The sequence below is a fragment of the Acipenser ruthenus genome, chromosome 1, assembly GCF_902713425.1.
Source record: "Acipenser ruthenus chromosome 1, fAciRut3.2 maternal haplotype, whole genome shotgun sequence".
In the NCBI taxonomy this organism is placed as follows: Eukaryota; Metazoa; Chordata; class Actinopteri; order Acipenseriformes; family Acipenseridae; genus Acipenser; species Acipenser ruthenus.
Genome location: NC_081189.1, coordinates 33356394 through 33370664, shown reverse-complemented (window position 1 = coordinate 33370664; position 14271 = coordinate 33356394).

Sequence of the window (14271 nt, the reverse complement as noted above, 5' to 3'; positions counted from 1 at the left end):
TTCCCCTTTTCCTGGATCAGTGTGTGTCTCTTCAAGAGCTCTCCAACTCATGCTTAGATGCAGTAAGTATACCATTCTTTTCACTGGTGAATAATTTCTTCACAAATTTGAATGGATCTTTATAAAAGCTGGTTCTTGCATGCTCCTTCTTTTTACAGCACTTTCATAGGTGCTCTGTTTTGTGCAACTTTACAAGCTTATGTTTTAGATCTTTTTTCAAAAGACTGAGGTCCTCGTTCTAGCTTTGTATGAAGTACTGGTCAATGTGAGGCCCCTGTCTCTTCTCCCTCAAGCATCTTTTTCTCCCTTGATGATTCTTCAGACCCCTGATCGTTGTCACCTTGGTCCAGCGACAGGTACATACCTGGGCCTATATTTGTCGTACATGCATGCACATAGAATTCCCTTCTAAACCGCGTGTACACACATTCAAACAGAAAGTATGTGATTTATCAACACAGATGTTTGTGTCGAAGCTGTGAGGGCGACCGAGGCTAATGCTTGGTAACATTTCACCATATGTGCAAAGATTAAGGTTTTTCATGAAAAAAAGTATGTACATGCTGTGATGATAGGCTTAATTTTTTTTAATCATAGTGGGCGCTAATGGAATTATAATTTGTGCTGGGCTATGTGCAGCACACTCTAAAAGATGTAAAATATGCTATAGGGAAATCTAATGTGCTGTAATACATCTGTTCCTAATGCACTATCACATCCTAAACTACAGCCACCTTAACAATCAAGCCTTAGGACCTACACTTCAAAGTCCAATGATATGGAAATACAAGAATTTCAAGCTGTATGTTTCTTTTTAGTTTTAGGGCCTCATTTACAAAACTGCACTAAATTTGGAATTAGCGAGCACGTAAAGTAGTGAGCCTAACGTGTGCGATAAATCAAAATTTACTGCCCCATTTACTAACAGAGAATGCATTAATTTACGTCCACAGTATTTGGCTAATGTACATACCATACCGTGCTCACAACATGTATTGTGAGCGATAATGTGCACGATAATGTCAGAGACTTACCCGTGACCACCATGATATCAAAAGCCCCAGCAGTCCAGGCATATCTTTTGGTCAGTAGCTTATTGTGAAGGTGGAGGTGGCTTACACTGACCGAAAATGAGCAATCAATAGACACAACACTCAGCAGGGGACAGGGGAAAAGCTTTTTTCCTTTCTCCTTTCATGCATATGGCCTGCCCATTAGTTTCTAAAGTTACATTGATGTACTGTATGTTTAAAAAATATTTTTAAAACAACCTCTTTAATATAACACGTGTTTTTAACATGAGCAGGCTGCATTGTATGAGTGACATCCCCATTAAGCCAATCACAGCTCACAGAGGTAGTAAAATAGCCAATCAAATGGCACAAGGGGTCTGTTTTCTCATGCACACGTGTAACAGCAAATGTGTAAAATTTAAACCCAGTAGCCAAAAAGTAGTTGGAGATGTCACAGACGCGAAAGGTGGAGGTGGAACACAGAAGATTCCAAAATCATTAGCCAGATGATTATTTTTTCACTGAATAATTTTGACCTCAAGGCACTATGTCTGATTTATAGTGCAACGGTTGCAGTTATGAAATATAGATTATAAAATGCAATGTCACTATGATACACTGCACAAAGCAACGTCGTCAGAGTTTACTGGAAATGAAACTTTAACTTCAAGAAGCCATGGAAAGTGCAGAATTACCTTGGAAGAAGCTAACTGTTATTACAACAGATGATGCACCATATAAGACTGGGCAAAAGAGTGGACTGGCTTGCAGAGTGCTGGAAAAAATTAAAGAAAGAAACATAGAAGTACCAATTTTCTTACACTGCATTCTGCATCAACAGACATTATGTTTTTCTATTATAAAATACATTAAGTAATATTTTGATTAATTGATTGGAACCATGCCTGCTTACTTCTTGAAGACTGGGAACCGTGCAGTGGGGGTAATGTGTTTTGTGTAAAGTTTTATATTTGAGTATATTGGCCTACATACAATTTCTATAGACATTTTCAGGAACATTACTTCCCATAACATTTCAGCCCAGAAAAAGAGGCTTAAATAGTGTGTCTATCAGTGGTTAAGCCTGGTTTCCATACACGCTAATATATGATCACTTTAATGTATGCACTAAAATTAACGTCCTTTACTAAATTAATCTGAGCTGGATGCTCATTTAAATACATCAACATGCATTACAATAAAAATCACATATTCATCCTGATTACCATAGTGTGAAGCACAACATTTAGTGTGCGCCATAATATGCCAAGTATCGCACACGATAATGAATAAAATTGCAATAGTAATACGGAAGTCATTAATGTGCACACTAACTGCAATTATCGCGCACCATAATGTTTAGCGCCCTTTTGTAAATGAGGCCCTTAGGTTAGTATTTTTGCATTTAAAACAATTCAAAATAAAGTGGCACTTAACCCTGTATTTAAAAAAAAAGAGGAAAGCTACTATATTTATGTAACCTGTTTATTGTACCAAAAACAAAGTTAAAGATCTTTCTGGCACTAATGTATTGCATAACAAAATGTTAGCTTTTATGACTAGGTTGTACACAATATCCTACAGAGGGTCTTATACTGTAATTTATTTGATACACCCCATGCTTTCCACATAGTTATACTTTGCATTTACTTAGTTTACCATTTTTTAATAGTCTTTACCATAGTCTTTGTAAGTCGCCTTGGATAAAGATGTCTGCTAAATAAACAAATAATAATAAAATACATTACTGGGCTTTACAGTGCCTTACCATGATTTCACTGTGCTTTATTACACTTGACTATGCTTTTACTATGGTGAACTTTCATAAGGGCTATGGCCGCATATTCCATTCACAGTACATCAAATGATCTGCTGCAGAACAATTCTGCAGTGAAGTTACTGTCTTTCTCTTACTTCTTGCCCTTACTATGTAAATTTGTTTCCATGTAAAAAACAAATTCATGTTATAAGCACATTTACAATGCTTGCTGTGACAAATTCCTCAAAGCAATAAATGGCAAGATATGCTTGTGGGGAGCCCGTGGTCTGGTACTGTGATTGACAGAATACTCTGGATCCTATTCTTCAGAGGATCATTGTAAGATAAATGCAGTGTATAGTTTTATAAGCATTTTCTGCACCGATCTATATCTGGGGTTTATTACTTCAATCCTCATTGGCCAGATGGTCTTTCTTAAGGAACTGATTTAACATTTTTTAAGGCTCCAGGAGCTGAAAATATAAATATATCTGTAAGAATTGCAGCTCTGGTCCTTGGAGATCAGTGTTGTGTATCCGTCCATCTCTGTGTGTACACCACCTGCATAGAAATGTTTATTATTACAATTTCTCATTTGATTAATTTTTCAGTTACAGCAATAATATGACTATGACCAAAAAAAAAAAAAAAACCTGTAAGAATCATGTACACAGGCAGTTAAATGTACAGTACAGTTCTTGTTCTGTCCGTGTACTTGTAGCTGCTATACTTCTTGGTACTACAGTAATAACTTTAATAGTACTTACCATTTGGAGTACTGTTGACACCACCCCTCCATGGAAAAGAATTAAGGGAAAAAGTTTATATAACATTCTGGATGTTACTTTGGAATTAGCCTATGAAAAAATATTTGCATTTGGGATGAATGAGAATAATGTAGTTAAATATATGTGTATAAAATATTCATTGAAATTATCACTTGGATAATTTATTTGTTGTCTTGATGCTTTACTCAAAGATATTCTATACCAAGATAGGGTGTGTTGTTAAATTCATGGGTGCTCTGCATCACTGAGTTGGAAGTGACATCACTTGGTGCTCATCGGTGCAGAGAATTTAACAACAGTTTGGTGAATCAACAGAGCTGATAATAATAGAAAGGTTGCCGCTGCGGCATGCAAGGCTGTGGTTGACCTGTGCGAGCTGAAAGCTTATTGGGACGAAGGTTTAGTTATCTTTAACCGACTGATTAGGAGCTATCTTGTTGTTACATTAAAATTTAGAAAGCAGACAGCCTGCACCTGTAAATATTTATAAATATGAATATATTAATGGATACACTTTCAAATACAGTTCGCCCACTTTTCGCAATTTATAACATATTTGTTTGAAGTATAAGGTTCCAGGTTATGTTGCTTTTAAAATATAATTTCTTTAAATCTCCCTTTACCTGGCTTCGAGCTGTGTGGAGAGATTGAACAGCCTTCATTCTATTAATTTGAGTACTCAGGAGATACTTTCAAACTCCAGTACCTGAAAAAAATGTAATGTAACTTTTCAATTGGCAAAGAAAATAAGCCTTCAAATGGCTAAGAAATAAACTCAGAAAAGGGAATAAATAAACACTGAAAAACAAACGCCCTAGCTCCAAGAAACCAGGTATGTAATGCATTTCTTTTATTGCCTAATAATGTGAATACATACACACTAAAACTGCAGGTGTCAATGTACTGGAGTAATGGAGTTTTTAATTGTCTGATCTTTGCTGCTTGAGACCATCTTCATGTGTGTGATTAAAGTTTTTCAAAAAAATAAAAATAATAAAAAATAATTGCTGTTCAAAGATGCAGAACATGCTATACGATAACAAATATTGGAAAAACATAACCCAGAAATACTGAAAACTATACTGATCCACAAAAGAAACGCAACACTCAGGTCTAGTAGGATTTAATCAAATATTTTAAACATAGATATCAAACAAAAGTACAGAAAGCTAACAAAAATAAAGATCAAAGAATCATGATAAGTTGTCAGTATGAAACGCGACACACTGTCAAAATGAAAACATTACAAAGTTAGTATTGGGTATGACCCCCCTGAGCATTAACACAATCCTGGCAGCAAATACCTGATCAGCCTCTGGATAGACTGCTGTGGGATGTCCTGTCAGTCTTTCTATGCAGCTGCAGCCAGCTGGCGAAGGTTGGCTGGTCGCGGTTGTCTCCTGTGGATGGCACTGGCGATTTGGTCCCACAGATGTTCTATTGGACTCAGGTCAGGAGAAAAAGCTGGCCATGGCAAGACCTCGACATTGTTATCTTGAAGTCGTGCAATTGTAATCACTGCTCTTGCGTGAATTAAAATAATGTATTTTCGATTGGCTATTTATACAGATTCTTAATCAACTCATTTTGGCAATTTTAGCTCAACTCAAAAACCAAACACTGAGCACCTGCCGTTTTTATGAAATTGCATGACTTGAGCTCAGTGTTTTGTTATCCCAAGGAACAATACTACTCAAACAATCAACAAACAAAAGGGATAAAAGGTAAGCATTTTTTATTGAAAATAACAAATTCAGGGATCTGGACATTCATAAAAAAAGCATTTGTTTTTTTTTCTGCTTTTTTATTTTTTATATCTCTATATGATCCAGTTTATCTAATAATACCATGTTATAACACACTCTCTGTAATCACAATTGTATGAATCAATATACACTGGTAATCTAATATAGTACTATGGCACAATATCAGTTCCAAAGCTGTGCTGTATATTTTCTGTAGAGGCAGATAGCATACCAGTTAACCAAACTGAACAACCAGGGGGGATATAAATTGAATTATCTTCATTCAAACCATATCTTTTGTAATATATCCTAGTGATCTCATAGTCTGGCAGGGCTTTGTTGGTATTGAGCAGCTTGAGTAAAAACAATGTAGTTCAGTGATTGTTCTGAATGGAAGTGTTTGTGGGTGGAGATGCATTTAGTTATGGGAAGCAGGCGGTTGTTGTTTTATGAGGTCATGCAGTGGAAAAGATTTTTGCTTTGAACCACTAAAGAGTTGTAAATTGTCAAGTTTTGGAAATGAACAAGGAGCAAATTGTTGTGGCACAGTAAATCCAAATAGAAAATGTTATCTGTGAAAACTTTTGACATAAATCACAAAGGTCTTTTAAAATATAAGTGCCTTTGGAATGCACTTCTATTTCAGGCATCTGAAATAGCTGTCAGATCCTGTGATTTACAGAATGCAATCATGTACCCATTGGTGTAAATTCATTCCTGGCTTTCAGACTGTAACTCTAGCAGTATACCACTCTTACAACAAACAGGCACAATACAATTGAATGCACTGATCTTCATATACTTTGGAATTCTGTGTTCACAAGACTACACATTCTTCTTCCACACTTTTGACAACTGGGATCATGAAAAGCATATCAAATGTGTATATGAATAAATATTGCAGATTTGTAACAAGAAGCCAGATAAACTACAGAGGTGAATGTAAAAATACAGAAAACTCATTAACAGCAATGCAATCTTAAAATGTATGGAGAGCAGGGAGCAATGGAATCTATGATTGAATGCTCCAATAACAATCTTGAGTAATATGAGAGTCATCTTAAAGTGATTTGTAGCTAACAAAACAATTCTACAGCATAAATCTTACCCGTTGAACACTTCCATTCGTTATATAGGTCTCAAATGTGCAGTTTTGAAATCATTATTGTAATTTTTGTTTTAATTTTAAAAACATGATATGTGTTACAACACTAGGTTAAAGAAATCTCTGTTTGCAAGCCATGCTTTCAGATGGTGTTTTTATCACTTCATTTCTTAGGAATATTTTATTACCAGACAGTTTCTTTAATGTTTTACCCAATTTGTTGAAACAATTTTTCATCATCACTTTTCCTCTAATCTCTTTTTCAGAGGACACCTGTTCAACATATTTCTACATTACTAATTCCGTTTATGATTGCTCAGCCAAGTTAACCAGATGTTCCATTTTGTTCCTGATACAGTGTCTACATTTTACTAATCATATTTGACCACCCATTATGTAGGTCTTAGTCCAATTATTTCCACATTCTGGCACCATACAGCCCTATTATCCTTCTGCCTTTAAATATTCAGTTTTATTACTCATCCTTGAAATTATTAACATGTAATGATTATAGTCAAAGACACAAAAATGACTTTGGCAATGAAGAAGTATTGACAAAGAAAATTATCACAAAAAAATAACTGAATTTAATTTTTATACAAATACAAAAAATATCTGTATCTTCTGGCACTAAATGTAACATTTCTGGTTTATAAAAAACATAACTCAGTGGTGTCTATTCATTGGTCTAATGAATGATGGATCTAAATACCTCTGTAGTTTAGAAAGGGGTCTTTAACAAATTCAACATCTAAAAGTGTTTCAGCGTCTCTTAAGTATATCTTTTTTGTATTTAGAAGTATGTAAAATGACAGGTTTGGCCCTAATTAAATACTTAAACGCTGTCATTGCTCTCTCCACTGTTCATCAAAACACAGTATGTCCTTTTAACTTTTTTCGGCACTGTAGAGGAATATTATGTGGCTGGTTTATAACTGTGGATTCCAAAAAGCAATGGTGTGGCAGGGTGGAAGCCTTACCAGTGTAAATAAGTGTAGGATTGGCAGGGATGGGGTTAAACCTGTTCCTGCCAACAATCACAGGTGTGGCCATTCTCCAAGTAGGTTATTGAGTGCTGCTTGATGAATGGCCACCTGTATATAAGAAAGACTACATGCTTTGTGTGGTGAAGGGAGTTTGGGTGTGTTGTAAGGTTTGTTTTCTTAAAAATAATAAGTCAGTCTTTTTTAATCAAAGGAGTTTTAATTCTGGAACAAAGCAAATTATTATTATTTATTTATTTATTTCTTAGCCAACGCCCTTATCCAAGGCGACTTACAATTGTTACAAGATATCACATTATTTTTTACATACAATTACCCATTATATAGTTGGGTTTTTACTGGAGCAATCTAGGTAAAGTACCTTGCTCAAGGGTACAGCAGCAGTGTCCCCCACCTGGAATTGAACCCGCAACCGTCCGGTCAAGAGTCCAGAGCCCTAATCACTACTCCATACTGCTGCCCTGCAAATCCAAAGACAGAAGCTGCTGGTCAACCTACAGGTCTCGATTATTATTATTTATTTCTTAGCAGACACCCTTATCCAAGGCGACTTACAATTGTTACAAGATATCACATTATTTTTACATACAATTACAATCTAGGTAAAGTACCTTGCTCAAGGGTACAGCAGCAGTGTCCACCACCTGGGATTGTGATAGGTAGTATTCGAGCAACTAAGTTATAGACATTAATATACAGGGCAGGTTACATCCCACAGGTAGTGGAAATCTCCTGCTTTCACCAAAGAACAGAGTTGCCCCCCCACCCCTTCACTGGAGGTGCGCCAGCACGTGCTCTGAGACACGGCACCAGAGGCACAGCGCGCCACTCCTACCAGAAGTTTGTGTATTAGAACCAGCTTTAGTTGGGTGGGTTGATTGTGGTTCGCACCTATGATTTAAAATCAGCATTTTAAGTAGAAACAACTCTTCATTCAAACCATAGAATAAACAAGGGCCGTCCGCCTGAGGTCACAACTGCTCTTTGAGTCATGAAAAAACAGTTTCTTATCATGATTTTCAAACATGGAGACACCTCTAGCTGGGTGCAAATGTACTTAACTACAAGGACAGGGCAGCGCTAAGCAGTAGATTCAAAAGAAAAACCTTACATCAAACACAGGGAAATTACAGAATGTTCAGAGACACTTATTTACCATTTAGAGGGGCATAGAAATGTATTCCTCTTTATATAAAACCTTACAATGTAACCTGTGGGTTTATTGAAGTGTTTAGTGGAGGCAAGAGCCCAGACTGTTTATGACCTGCTTTATTTTGTTTGAACCTTTCATTTTGGCTACTGTGCCTCTGATTATTTATTGTTCTATTTGTGCTTATTAAATGTGTGCATACATGCTTAAACTGCAGTTTTCTGTCTTTGAGTCTCATTCTTGATGTTATCCTGCTACAGTAGAAATGATTATTTAATAATAGAAATAATTAGTGAATGGGATTTTGGCATTTTAATGAAGAGCATGTAACAATGCATATTTAATCCTCCAGCTAAGATTAAAAACAATTAATGTTAATGAATACTTGGGGACATAATGCTTTTGTAGTATTTTTCAGCTTCTGTAGGAACTAATTAAAATAACAAGTTGTAACAAATGAAGCATAAATAAAACTAATGTTTTGACCTAAAATAATCAAAGGAGTTAGAACAAGATGATTATTTAAATTGTTAATGCAAAATATTGTATTTGTTTGTTTGGAGACAAAGAAAACTTTTGAGTCACGATATGGGCAAGTGACAGGGCTGTTTAAAGTGGTTGTAGCTTGCAACATGATTTCATACATTTTCCAGAATGCCTGTGTGATCCTGTACAGGTTCCACTTACAGCAAATACGTGTTAGGTATGTTACCATACATTGGTGTGATGCAGATATAACATACTCAGACCTGCAATACGAGTGAGAACAATATTCTATTCTATATTTTATAATAAAAATTGTTACCAGCGTCTGTTTGCGTCATTACACCCCATAGCCGTCTGTGGCTTTGTTTCTCTATGGATTTCTAATGTAAAAACCTTTGTGATATTCTGTACTGGGTCTGTATATAACATGAATAATCAAGTAGCAGAGCCTGGTTTCTGAGGGGATATTTACATGTGGCCAGCATTTGTAATCACGAGCCAAATGCATTTACGGTTCCTTCCATTTCTGCGGTTTCTGTGTAACGAGTTCAGTGGGGACTGGTGCTGCGCAGACTGTCTACTCAGGTTGAAGGAGACAGCTTTTAATGTAGCATTTTAAATTTCATTTACAAAAAGTTATTATATCAGAACAGGAATCTCTTCGCTTTCATTCAGATTCCTAAATAATTGTATCCTGCAATTAAACAATATGGTTGAGTTTGGATAAACAAACTTTAAATCTAATGATAGCAAAGCAACAGCAGCCTGCTGATGAGCTGAGTAAGTGGTTCATTTGAAGTCAGTCTCAGAGAGGAAGAGGCACTGACTTATTTTTTATTTTATTTTAAACAGGGTTGACTTTGTCTTGGATGTTATCGGCTCAGAAGTCTGGTTTTGCCCTCAACTGATCTTAGTTTGGGAATTCAGACTGCTCTATTTCAACACTAGAATGGTGGAAAGCTGAAACTGTATTAATTGAGATTAGATATGCCTCTATTCATTTCTTAGATCAAAGCTTTCGCCTTAAGGTAGCACAAATTACACATCCTGAGGTAAGGTATGTCTTTGAAGTTGAATCTTTAAAAGAGGAATTTACCTAAAAAAATGAAAGAACATGCACCAAAATGCAATGTATTACGGATATTTAAATAGGAATATTTTCTTTGTTAAAATTTGACACTATTGCATTCTACCTTTTAAAAGCCCAAGGGCTGACACATTATAAAATAATAATAATAAAAAGATGACCAGGATATATTTCTCTGATATTCTGCATTTCACTACAAAGCCTACATTATATCCTTTAGGCTAGTCAGACCAGGTTGGGAAACTAAAGTCCTATCAAAAATTACTTTGGCCCAGAGGTGGGTGAGGTAACATCTTCAACAGTCCTACCCTTCCTCTCCAAAACCCTCGAGCGGACTGTACACCGCCAGCTCTCTGCTTTCCAGTCCAACCACTCTCTGCTTGACCCTCTCCAATCTGGCTTCCGCTCTGCTCACTCCACTGAAACCGCCCTCCTGTCTGACACCAACTCACTTAAGTGTGCCCGAGCTGCCTCTCTCTCCTCTGTCCTAATTCTCCTCGACCTCTCTGCTGCCTTTGACACTGTTGATCACTCTATTCTACTATCATCTCTTGCTGACCTGGGGATCTCTGGCACTGCTCTGGCCTGGTTCTCCTCCTATCTCTCCAACCGCACTTACCAGGTAACCTGGCGTGGAGCAACCTCCACACCTCACCCTCTCTTAACTGGAGTCCCCCAAGGGTCAGTCTTGGGTCTTCTCCTGTTCTCTCTCTACACCCGCTCCCTGGGCCCCCTCATCGCATCCTATGGTTTCTCATACCATTTCTATGCTGATGATGCTCAGATTTTCCTCTCCTTCCCCACCTCTGACTCCACCATCTCCTCCCGTATCTCTACCTGTCTGTCTGCTATTTCCTCCTGGATGCACTCGCATCACCTCAAACTCAACCTCTCTAAATCTGACCTCCTTTTCTTTCCCTCCTCCTCCCCCTCCTCTGATCTCTCTATCTCTGCTCCTCTGGAATCTACCACACTCTCTCCCTCTTCCTCAGCTAAGAACCTTGGAGTCACCCTGGACCCCTGCCTCTCTTATTCCCAGCACATCTCCACTCGCACTTGCCGATTCTTCCTGAGCAACATCCGAAGAATCTGACGCTTCCTCACCAACTATGCTACCCAGCTCCTGGTCCAGGCCCTGGTACTCTCCCACCTAGACTACTGCAACTCCCTCCTGGCTGGCCTCCCTGCGTCCGCCACCCGTCCGCTCCAGCTCATCCAGAACTCTGCTGCCCGCCTGGTGTTCTCTCTGCTTCGCTTCGCCCACGCTACTCCACTACTCTGCTCGCTCCACTGGCTCCCGATCACCGCTCGCATCCAGTTCAAGACTCTTGTACTAGCCTACAGATGCCTTGACCAGACTGCACCCAGCTACCTCCAGACCCTCATCTCTCCCTACACCCCCACTCGACCTCTCTGCTCCGCCTGCACTAGAAGACTGGCTCTACCTCCGCTACGCTCCCCTGCCTCCAGAGCCCGCTCCTTCTCCACCCTTGCTCCGCAGTGGTGGAATGACCTTCCTACAGATGTCAGGACTGCCCAGTCCCTCACCACATTCCGGCGCCTCCTTAAGACTCACCTCTTCAAACAGCACCTGTAGAACTCCTCTGTTTGTATCCTGGGACACTATCACCCTTCATGTAAATGTGCTTTATTTTGCTCTTATCTGCCCCCTATTTTACTGCATCGAATCCTGTACTTCAGAATACTGTAATCTGCCAAGTGTTTAACCTGTAGTACTTTGTATTTAATCATATCCTGATGTAACTATCACTATTTAATCAAATCCTGATGTAACTATCACTATTATCTGCTGTATTATTGAATTGTGGTTTGTCACACTTGTACTTTGCTTGAACAAAAGTTATTGTATTTCTTGCTCTTATTGTATTACTTGTATTGTAACACTTGAAATGTATTTGCTTACGATTGTAAGTCGCCCTGGATAAGGGCGTCTGCTAAGAAATAAATAATAATAATAATAATAACAGTCTAGCAATTCTCGACTATCTATCCTACAGTGACTGGACTAGCCCTATTGTGTTCATTCCAAAGCCAAACGGGACCTGGAGATTCTGTAACAATTTTAGAAAATGTATGAGGTTTTGAAGTTTGACGCTTATCCAATGCCTACGGTAGACTAACTAATAGAGAAATTGGGGAAAGCAAAATGTCTGTCTACCCTAGATTGAACCATAGGATATTGGCAGATTCCATTAATAGAATGAGCAAAGAAAGAAAAAAACAGTTTTGTAACTCTAGAAGGGCTTAACCAATACACAGCTACCCTTTGGGTTACATGAGGCTCCAGCGACCTTTCAAAGGTTGATGGACAGGATTCTGTGGCCACATTCACATTATGCATCAGCTTATTTGGATGACATGAGGTAATTAAACCCCAAATTAATAGAGTTGAAGCCATAAAGAATTGGCCAAGGCAGATAAATAAGAATCAGGTGAGGGCATTTATGGGGATCGTAAGCTACTACAGGAGATTTATTCCACATTTTGCCTCTCGTGCAGCTCCTTTAATAGAGTTAACTAAAGCTACAGAACTAAATATGGTAAAATGGTTAGAATTTGGAAATGGTAAATCCATGCACTGCACTGTGTAACAATAACATTTTAATTCTTCCAGATTTTACAAAAAAAAAAAAAAAAACACACATACATCAAACCGAGGCATCCAAGGTTGGGTTAGGAGATACTTTCTCAAATAGTAGATGGCGAAGAACACTCTGTACTGTACCACAGCAGGAAGTTGTACCCCAAAGAAAAAAAAACAATGCTATTGTTGAGAAAGAGTGTCTGACAATAACACGGATTATCTCTTGGGTAGAGAATTCTCACTAGTTATAGACCATGCTCCACAGAAATGGATGCATGTCAATAAAGAGAAAAATGACAAGATGTTTTTTTATCGCTCCAGCCATTCTAGTTTTCTGTGGAACATAAGGCAGATAAAAATCACTGTACTGCAGATGAGTTATCCAGGGTACACTGCCTCTCGGCTAAGGTTGCTCATCTCTCCGGTTTTGAGCTGAGGACAGGGTTGTCTGGTAAAGTGTGTGGAAGAGTGAGGGAAGGAAAATATATTAATCTTTGGTTAAAAAGAGCAATGCTTTGTTATTCAGGACCGGTATGAAGCATATTTGGGCTGCAGTACCAGCATGTGTAGACCACTGGAGATTGGTCCGCAGGGTGTGTGTGTGTGTGTCGGAAGAGTGAAGAGTGAGCCAGTTGTAATTGCAATTATAAATCTGATTGGATAAATCCTGCTCTTATTGGTTAGCTGTGTTCTATCAGTCATAGGTTAATCCCAGACAACCTTTCTACAGGAACCAGAGCTCAATCAACTCAAACTTGACCAAAACAAACAAAAAATACAACACACAATCAAGGCTTCAAAACTGGCTCCAAGAAAAAGGTAAACCTCTTACATTTAATTTACCAGTATTCCAAAAATCTATAAAAGATCTATAATTAAAGTTAATAAAAATGTTATCAGATTTATTTACTAGTTTTAAATATGAATGTCCAGTAATTAAATAGTATATTAGCATGTACTAGGTTATATAATTGATATACATAAGTTATTTACTTAATACACATTTTAATAAATAATTATATATGTGAATAAACTGATGTTAATTTATTAAAATAAAGCACTTTTAAATAAATGCTGTTTACTTTTCACTGGAACTATTTTCTTGTGCATAGTGATATTTATTGTTATTGGAAAGATTTTTTTTTTTTAATTTGCTGTGTTAATTTAAAAAGTAAGTAATTATAATAGCTTTTGCATCATGCCTTGTAACACCTTAAGTTTGCAGTTATATCATGTCAACCCATCCCCTGTCATGCTTTAATGCTTCACTGATAACAGCTTTAGCTAATTTGACTATAATTATATAGCCTGGGTGTGCTATTTAAAGGCTGTTTGTAACAGAGTTTGGGGCTGGATGAAGTTAAGCAAACTCGTTGGTACACTGAAGTTCAAACCACTTGCGAAGCGCGGAAGCAGTCGTTGGAGCGGATGAGCGCCCTGGGAGTTGTGGGTAATAATTTTGATCAGAGTGGGAGAGAGATACAGAGGAGAAGCAGACGGCAGAGAAAAGTATGGTGCTGTGGCACAGA